Source organism: Perissodus microlepis, chromosome 6 (assembly GCF_051167445.1).
Source record: "Perissodus microlepis isolate ML-2025 ecotype Zambia chromosome 6, ASM5116744v1, whole genome shotgun sequence".
Classification (NCBI taxonomy): Eukaryota; Metazoa; Chordata; class Actinopteri; order Cichliformes; family Cichlidae; genus Perissodus; species Perissodus microlepis.
Window position 1 is genome coordinate 5,076,156 of NC_140466.1, and position 9,046 is coordinate 5,085,201.

Below are 9,046 nucleotides of genomic sequence, written 5' to 3' on the forward strand. Positions count from 1 at the left end.
CTCACTCTCCTCGTGTTTACCCTGGTTTTATTTTATTTAAATCACCGTGATGTCTGATCACCAAGCACACATGAGGTCACTTACAGTAAGGAGCTGCTATTAAAAGACAGGACAGGACAAACTGATAAATATATTGAACAGGACATTTGTTTTTATGGAAACATTATCATTATTTTTTATGTGAAATTTTGAGGTATTTTCTTTATTTCTAGGTTAGTAGGCTGAATTTAGTTTGACACCTTTGCTGTACATAATTACACTTCAGTGATAGTCCATTACAGTTTTGTTAATTTCTACATGTGATCAGAAGCCCCAATCAAAAACACATTGTTATGATATATATATATATATATATATATATATATATATATATATATATATATATATATATATATATTTTTTTTTTAAATCAGATCTCACTGCTTTCTTGTTTTATCTGTATAATCCTGAACTGGCTGATACCAAATTCTTCACCAAATTAGTTCCTATGCACAATCTAAACTGGGTTGTAGCGTTAGATTACCTTCACTTTTTATCACACAGGTGCAGAAAACAATTAATATGTTATTCATTATTTATTTATTGTTCCTATTATGCTTTTGGTGCATATGCAGAGGAATTTTAAACATCTGCACAACCTACACACTGTCCTGTTATTTGTGGGAATTTCAGTACTGAAATGACTAATTTGCAAATCCCAGCAAAGTCCTAGTTTCCTGAGCTGGTTAAAAAATTATAACAATGTAATTTCATTGCAACTTTGAAGGAGGAGGGGGGTGGGGGTGAGGGTCCTTTTGAGTGTGCATGAATTTCTTTTTGTCTGTGTCACCACAGACCCTCTTATTAAGTGATTAAACGTACGCAGAAGCACATGCCGAATAAGAACACATCCATGTGGGTTACTCCTGTTGCAGAGCTCTGACATCCTGCTGTAACCATCAGTCAGTGCTACATATTTTGTCATACGATGAAAAGGACACGTAAACATGCTTTTTCTTCAGATGTCCTGAACACCCGCTGCATGGGCATGCTTTCAGAAGTCAGGAATGATGGCCTCACTCCATGTGCGAGTGCCTGGAAGTGATTACTGTTCCAGCATACTCAAGTTTTGCAAGTGCGCCAAGAAGGAATGAAGAGGAAAACAAGTTCCCCCTGTTTGTTCCCTTCTCTATATTTCTGTCTCAGTTCTTTCTGTACGACACAGATTACTTCCTGGACGTTCCCTGTGCTGTGGTAAACAGCTCTCCGTCTTTTTTTGGTCAGGTTTAACATGTGTTTGCCAGGAAGTTGATTGTTTATGAGTAATACAAAACCAGAACGACATGTGACAAATGTTGCCTCTGCAGACTTTTAGTTTCTTCAAGGCTCATCTTTACATCCTACCTAATCTTGATTATACTGACTAACTTCAGTGTTGCAGACTGTTTATATGACATAAAGTTGTGCAAAATATTGCACTTTTAATATTTAGATCTCAATTTCTAACCAGGATATCATGCTGATGTGACGCCAAAGTAACAGGATTACATCAGCATGTTTACTTTTGAAACAAAGGGGTTATCATACTGAACCCTTTTTAATTTTATGCTGTGTGGTCAAATGTTTGTGCATGTTATTGGTATTTATTTGTTATTTGCTGTGATCTGTGTTGACACAGAACACTTTTCTTAAAAGTAATGGGGTACATTACTTAATTACTTCCAGGAAAGAGTGATTCTTCACACTACTCTTTATATTGCTTTTGTGTTTTTCTGTGAAATGACCTGAAAGGCACTGTCTCATAATTACTATTTAACAATATGAACCTATAGGCTACAGTTCCACATACCAACACAAATCCCTATTCTAATGAGGACACACATTCAATCTTTCTCTTAGTATTCAGGTATGAACACAAAGCCAGCAGCACTAAGCAAAGATGAAAACAAGTGCTTTAAAGCGATCGCCACAGTGATTCTACTTTGGATGGGTACGGTTGGTGAAGGTGAGTCAGCTCTCTTTATTTAAATAGTTGTAGTGCATGTTCTTCTCTCGAAAAGAGATGCTAGCTATACACAGCAGAACACAGGTCTGCTGTGTCACACTTGCATATGACCTGTACTTGATGTATACAATTATTGATTATTATCTTAATAATTAGCTTATTATTATCTTATTACTTGCTCTGATAACTGGAGAAACTGCGTTGTCATCCTTCTCTTCTTTTCATAAAGGTTTTATACTCATCAAGCCCTGCTGAACTGAAATGAACTAAACTGAAAAGCAAAGCAAAGCAAAGCAGGAGGTCGTGTCTGTGATTTGACAGCTGTAATGGAGCTGATCCTTGTCTGTCAGTTTGGTTAACATGTAAGGAATAGCCTATCAAACCAGATTTATTCTGTCAGGCCACAGAAGATGTTTTAAACCAATATAAAATTTATTGCCAAAACAAACAACAGATTGTATGAGAAGTTACGCTAGGATATTGGGATTTTTTGGGGCCTTTTAGCTCTTTTTCTTGTTGGGTTGCTGCTGTATGCGTTTTTAATTAAGTGTGGGGGGAAAGACTGCACTAAGCAGCAGCACTACTACAAACATGTACTAAAATAAGTGATTCCTGTGGTTTGAAATGCTCCAGAGTATGTGGAGTAAATAGCCTCAATGTACAAAAACAACAGTTAAAATGGACAAATATAAGTAATGTAACCTTTACAGTTATTTATGCTGTAAGTGTGAAAGCAAACATGCACATAAGAAAAATCATAAGGTATGCCTCCTCCCCAACTGCTCAACTGAGCTGTTTCAGTAATGCTTGAACTCTTGCTTCACATTGTGGTTTATTCTTTAGTGTGAGTTCAAATTTCCCAGCTGAGGATGTTGGGCACACATGAGTGTCTCATTTACTTATTTTGCTTTCTGCTGATTAAGACTACACTCTCCCACTATCATCCTTCATATTGGGATTAAATGTACTGTTGGGTCTGTACACTTTTGGACACATCTTGTTGTAATTTTGCCTCTGCACACAGTGTACTTTAAATCAAACAAATGTGGGTTTAATTCCAAGGGTTTTGTGTTGCAGTATCGTTTTAAGAATTACACACACTGTATGCTTTGGGTCAGGTGACGTGCCATCCAAACAGTTGTGGCTGAATCCTAGCAGAGCCTAAAGCCCTGTACACTTCAGAACTCATCCTGCTACTTCTATCAGAAGTTTCATCACCAATAAATACTGGTGGCCCATTTCCACTGGCAGTCATAGATGCCCATGCACAACACTGTCTCCACCACGTTTGATGGGGATCATCTCTTCTTCTCCTTCTCTATACTTTTCTTTGTCCATCATTCTGATACAAGTTAATCTTTCTTTCATCATCCACAGGTTTTTTCCCCAGAACTGTGCCGGCTCTCTTAGATGTTTTCTGGGAAAGACTAATCTAGCCTTACTGTTCTTGAGCGTAACCAGTGATTTGCATCTTATTGTAAACCCCAGTATTTCCATATGAAAAGTTGTCTCTTGACTGTAGACTTTCACAATGATAGACCTACCTCTGCTTTGAGAGTTATTGACTCTACTAGCAGTTGTAAATGTTTTTTTTTTTTCTTAAAGAAAGGGAAGAAATGTGCAAACATCCACTTCAGGTCCTGCTTATACAGGCCTTGAGATCTGACGGTGACCTCCTGGCAACCCCAGGTTACTATGAAAAAAATTCCCAAACCAATTCCCTGCTAGCACTCCTCAAACCTTGAAACTTTGAAATGTAAGCTGCAAGCAGGAAATAGAGAGTGTTCGCTTTCAAAGTAAAAGTTGCATCTTTTGAAACATGTTGATTTACAGCAGTAAGGCTGTAAACCAACATCATTCTGCTCCTCTTTATTCTTCTCTTTCACAACCCTCTTTCAGTCTGGTTCAGCTGGAGTTCTTCTTGTTAAAAGGGAGATCTTCCTCCTCCCTGTCACCAAGTGCATGACCTCGTCTGTTCCTTGGAGGTCTCTTTCTAAGACTGTTGGGTCTTTATGATATAAATCATATGTAGATGTTGTGCACTGGCATCATATATGTAAAACTGAATTTAATGGAATTTTATGGCCAGAACCATGAAGTGAAACTAGTTTATTGACAGTGTTGGGGAGTAACGGAATACATGTACCGCCGTTACGTATTTAAAATACAAAATATGAGTAACTGTATTCCGTTACAGTTACCGTTTAAAAAGGTGGTATTTAGAATACAGTTATTTTCCGGTTTCATATTGTCACGGGTCAGGACTGTTTGGGTTTTGTTTGACAGCTATGTTCTGTTGTTCCATGCGGCAGCGTTACAGTTGCCATGGTTACAGGGTGATGCACTCTCTCTGCGACTGTGTTTCCTGGGTGAGAGAGCGCCTTTTTGTTGTTGTGCTAAGCTAATAGGCAGAATGCTACAGGCATAACCCTAAAGAATGTAGCCTCATGGGCTGCAGGGAGAATGGACTGCCATACCTGTTATGTGTCTGTGAGCGGGAGCAGGGAGAAAAAGGAGAGTGGAAAAGTACGAGTTGTAATCGAGCAGAAACGTACGGAGCCCCTCTGATGACATGGTCCAAAAAATAAATAAATTGTGGCCACAAAACACTACTTCGTGGGCACGAAATGGGTTTAACGTGGCAACGAATTACGCATTTGTGGCAACAAAATAGATAAGGTGCGCACATCATATTGATACAATTCCTGGACAGCTACGTAGAGACATAAGCATAAGAGTAGGCTAAACCTATACACCATGGACAGAGACAGTATGATTGAGTTTTATTTTAGGCTGGGAATGAGCTACAAATGCATTTAGAAAAGCCTGGCAATGCAAGGAACCATTATTTAGGAGAGACATTTAAACAGGATATCGAGAGCCCACTTGCTTTACAGACGTAAGTACGACCTGGACGCCGGGATAGATTTTATTGTCAACCAACTGCAACGTTCTGGGAAGGATTCAGAGTTATCAGACAAGTGTTTCGTGCCCACAAATTAGCATTTTGTACGCACGTTATACCTATTTCGTGCCCTCGAAATAGTATTTTGTGGCCACAATTTATTTATTTTTTGGACCATGTTGTCAGAGGGGCTCCGTAGAAACGGGAGCTGGAAGCATGTAAATATAAAATTAACCACTGCAGCCAAGAAGAATGCGTGACGAGCGCAGTTGTAAGTAAGCTATTAAGACTAGACTGTACACTGTGTTCGTGTTTTCCTCTGAAACTATTTTTCGACTACGAGCCCGACACGGAGCCCGACGTATTAGCCAGAGGTTTCTTTACTATGGTTCGGACCCGTGACCTTCAGTAACGGTAATAAATCACATTTATGTAGTTGTAAACAGCATGATAATATATTAGGTAATCCAAAGTATTCAGAATACGTTACTCTCATTGAGTAACGTAACGGAATACGTTACAAAATACATTTTGGGGCATGTATTCTGTAATCTGTAGTGGAATACATTTTAAAAGTAACCTTCCCAACACTGTTTACTGAATATTATGGTTCATTTTGTAGACATGGTCGTTTGCTCCATCAATCGGGATAATATTACACTCAAAAAAGTAATACATTAGATTTGGAAATACAACAATGTGGTCATGATACCATTGCATACATAAAATAAAACAAACATATATATATAAACATAAATACTACAAAAAAATTCAAGTAGTTTCCATTGGAGTAAATGTCGTTGGGACCACACTTTGCTTTGACGACTCAAACTTCTCTCAGGTATAGACAAAACTAGACAGTGTAAAGTTATCATGAGTCATGTAACCACAATGACTGTATAAAGAGAAAATATTAAGATGTTGCACAAACTGTTTTTATTAACAGCCACAACGATGCTTTTGGTATTGTGAGAATGTCTGTGAGTCATCATGGCAAAATAACATCCTGGAGAAAAGAGTGTATTTCTATGTCTGTCATGTCTGTGCAAGATACAGGTGTGTCTTAAAGATGTGCATGAAGAATGAGTTCAAACAAAGCTTTCCTGCAGGCAATGCTAAATTGTTAAATCCAACTCAATTCGGGGTTGGATTAGTCAAGATCTTGTATGTAAATTGTGGATTTTGTGACTTGTGAAAATTACGAAGGGTTTAAGTTATTAAAGCTTCATGTCCTTTGGAGCGTGCAGACATTCTCATGTCTCAGGACTTGATAGGCTTGATAAGACTCCAAGTCTTGAGACATCTATGTGCTGGTATTCAATCACAGTCATAGTGTCACATAGTCCCAAAATCTATATTAGGTGAAAAAAAATCATATAAATTACATGAAATTTGTTTTGTGGTGGACAGTCACATGACATATACTTCTCCAACACCACCTAGTGGGAACAGGAAGGGACAAGAAACTCTCAAGTGGAACAGCCAATTAGAATTCAGGGCTTTTGAGCTCCACAAATGCAATCTAAGCTTTATTGATACTGAACTGCAAATCAAATTATTTATTACAAAGAATCTGGTACTAAATTGTTTACATTTTAAAATGAAAAACTCCCTTTTAACAGGAAGAAATCTGCAGCAGAATCAGGTGTAAGGAGGGGCGGCCATCTGCCATGACCGGTTGCAGGTGAGGGAGATGAGACAAAAAAAAAAAAAAAAAAAAAAACACATACTATGAGTCCAATTGCTAAAACATGCAGGGAACATAAAGGTTGAGGGTATGTTGTGGCTTTCAGTCAGAAGAAAAGAGACAAAAAGTACGTCCAAGTCCTTAAACTGTTTGTAAGAAGACTAAACAGGGACACTCAAATCAAAAAGGCATGGCGCAGCTGTTAAGCTCCTAATCAGGAAAGTGGCATCTCGACCTTTTCCGTTGTGCCCCTGAATCATTTGTGAGATTTTTTTCTCTACTTTCCCTCAGTTTGTCCTGCAATTACGTTTTTTCCACAAAAAGGTTAAACTGACTCCCAAGCGTTTCTGATAAAGTGTGGGTGACACAAAGTCCTGCAGCACTGTACTTAGAAGGTCGATCACTTAATTAATCGATCACTTAATCAGTTAATTTTAGTAATGGACCATGGTTGACAATGGTCGAGGAACCTTCCAGGACTGGTGACAGTACTTTTCCAGAGGACTTAGGTTACTAGGTGATGATTTTGAGGTTAGTTGTGCAACATAAGTTACCATGGCACTGTAGCCTGATCAGACGTGAACCACAAGTCGATATGCCCAAATCCTCCTTTGTTACAGGCTGCTGGTCTCAAGCACATCTTTGTACATCAGGTTTTTAAAATCACTTTACAAATTGTTTTGCCTCATAAGACAGACATATGACAAATGCATAGGGAACTGTAATCTCTCATTCTAATGGGAAACAAAAGGTGCTGCAGGAAGTTTACTGGAAATCCAACAACACGAAGAAGTAAAAACACAAGAAGTGTAACAATTGACAGGTGAACTCAATCAGATACAAAAAATGTGGGAAGTGAAAAAGGGAGGAAGCAAAACACAGAAGACACAAAGAGGAAAACTCACACAAGAGAAGAGGGAGTATAATAAAGTTGTCAGTTGGACTCGCGTTTCCTTTTGGACTCCAAAATTTCCTGATTGCTTTCACCTGCTGCTAATCTTTTCCTCTTGTGTTCTGCCCTCACATGGGGTAATCTGTCTTGAGTGTATATAGAATTTTAGGCGCCCTTTTGGCAAGAACGTTTCCTTTTTGATCCTGTCTTTGTTCCTGCATTTGGGTCACTGTTCCACCTGTTCCACCTTATCTTATTAGCTCATACTAGTGAAACTCACAGATGTGACTAAAAAAAATAAAAAATTCTAACAGGGCTATGTTTTTGCCTGGATGTCATCAGGTGTTTCGAATGGTTTTTATTCATTACGACACACTGAGAAATAAAATTCCCTACTATCATGCGTGTCACTCATTTTATTTCTGACCCAGAGTGGTGCCCTTCATTGTCCAGTTTAAGCAATATTATATAGTCTGAATCCAGCATTGGGGAAAACAATTTTTTTAAAACCCATTTTATCAAAGGCAAAGCCTTAACTACTGGATTCTGTTCACCTTTCACTTTTTATGAATGTATTTATATAAAAAAAATAAATGCTAAAACTGTCTTCAGGCAATCAAAAAACAGAAAACTTCAGCAACCTTGTCCCAAGTATGCAGATTCTGCATATTTGCACAGATATAGAGATTGCTCCAACATCATCTAAAATGTGCAAAAACTACAATACAAAATTCACTGGATTCGACCCACACTGCAAGGGAATGAAGTAAGAATAAAATATACTTGAAATGACATATATTATATGAGTAACTCCTGTCAAATTGTCTGCCTTATCTTTACTAGTTTCCCCTCACTAGCTACCTTCAGTGGAAGTTTTACATGTTAAATTTAGCCCGTTCCCAACCAATCTGACGTCAGAGAAATGTCATTACCCAGAGATATGTTGAAAGCCAAGGTAGCTGTTAGATTTGTATTGTTTATTGTCATTTATGCTTAGAAATATTTAACCATATATGCTTAGAGGTGTATAATTGATTGTGTAGTGATAGGATGTGTGATCCTTAATAGTCTGCAAAGGCTTTGTGTGCATTCCAGTGTTCTGGCATTCACACCTACATCCTGGGAGCATGGGAGAGGTCGTACCTTCTCTTATTGTTTTATGGTATAGCAAACACAAGTATATCTGTTTTAGTCTAAGTGTCTTTTGTTTAGATGAACTGCTGGACTTCCAGACCAGCAGGTTTAGGGAAGTCGTTTATGGGGTCACACTCTGACCCCCCCCACACACACACACACTTACACAACGCACAGGCAAGGTACTCTTTGTGTGTATGTAGACGTCATATGTTAATGAACCTATGCTTATTCATGTAACCTCAATAAAAGAGCAGTGTTACGGGGGAGCAGATGAGAGCAACTGGGGTCGAGCGAAGGAACAGCGTTTGTCCAGTTCTCTCCCGTGCACGAGAAACATAAAGAACTTTGCCTACTCGTGTCTTGCTTTGCTGTGTAATTAAATTATCTTGAACGTTCCAGCGAATAGGTTTAAGCTACAAACCTATCAGTAGCTGTAACCAC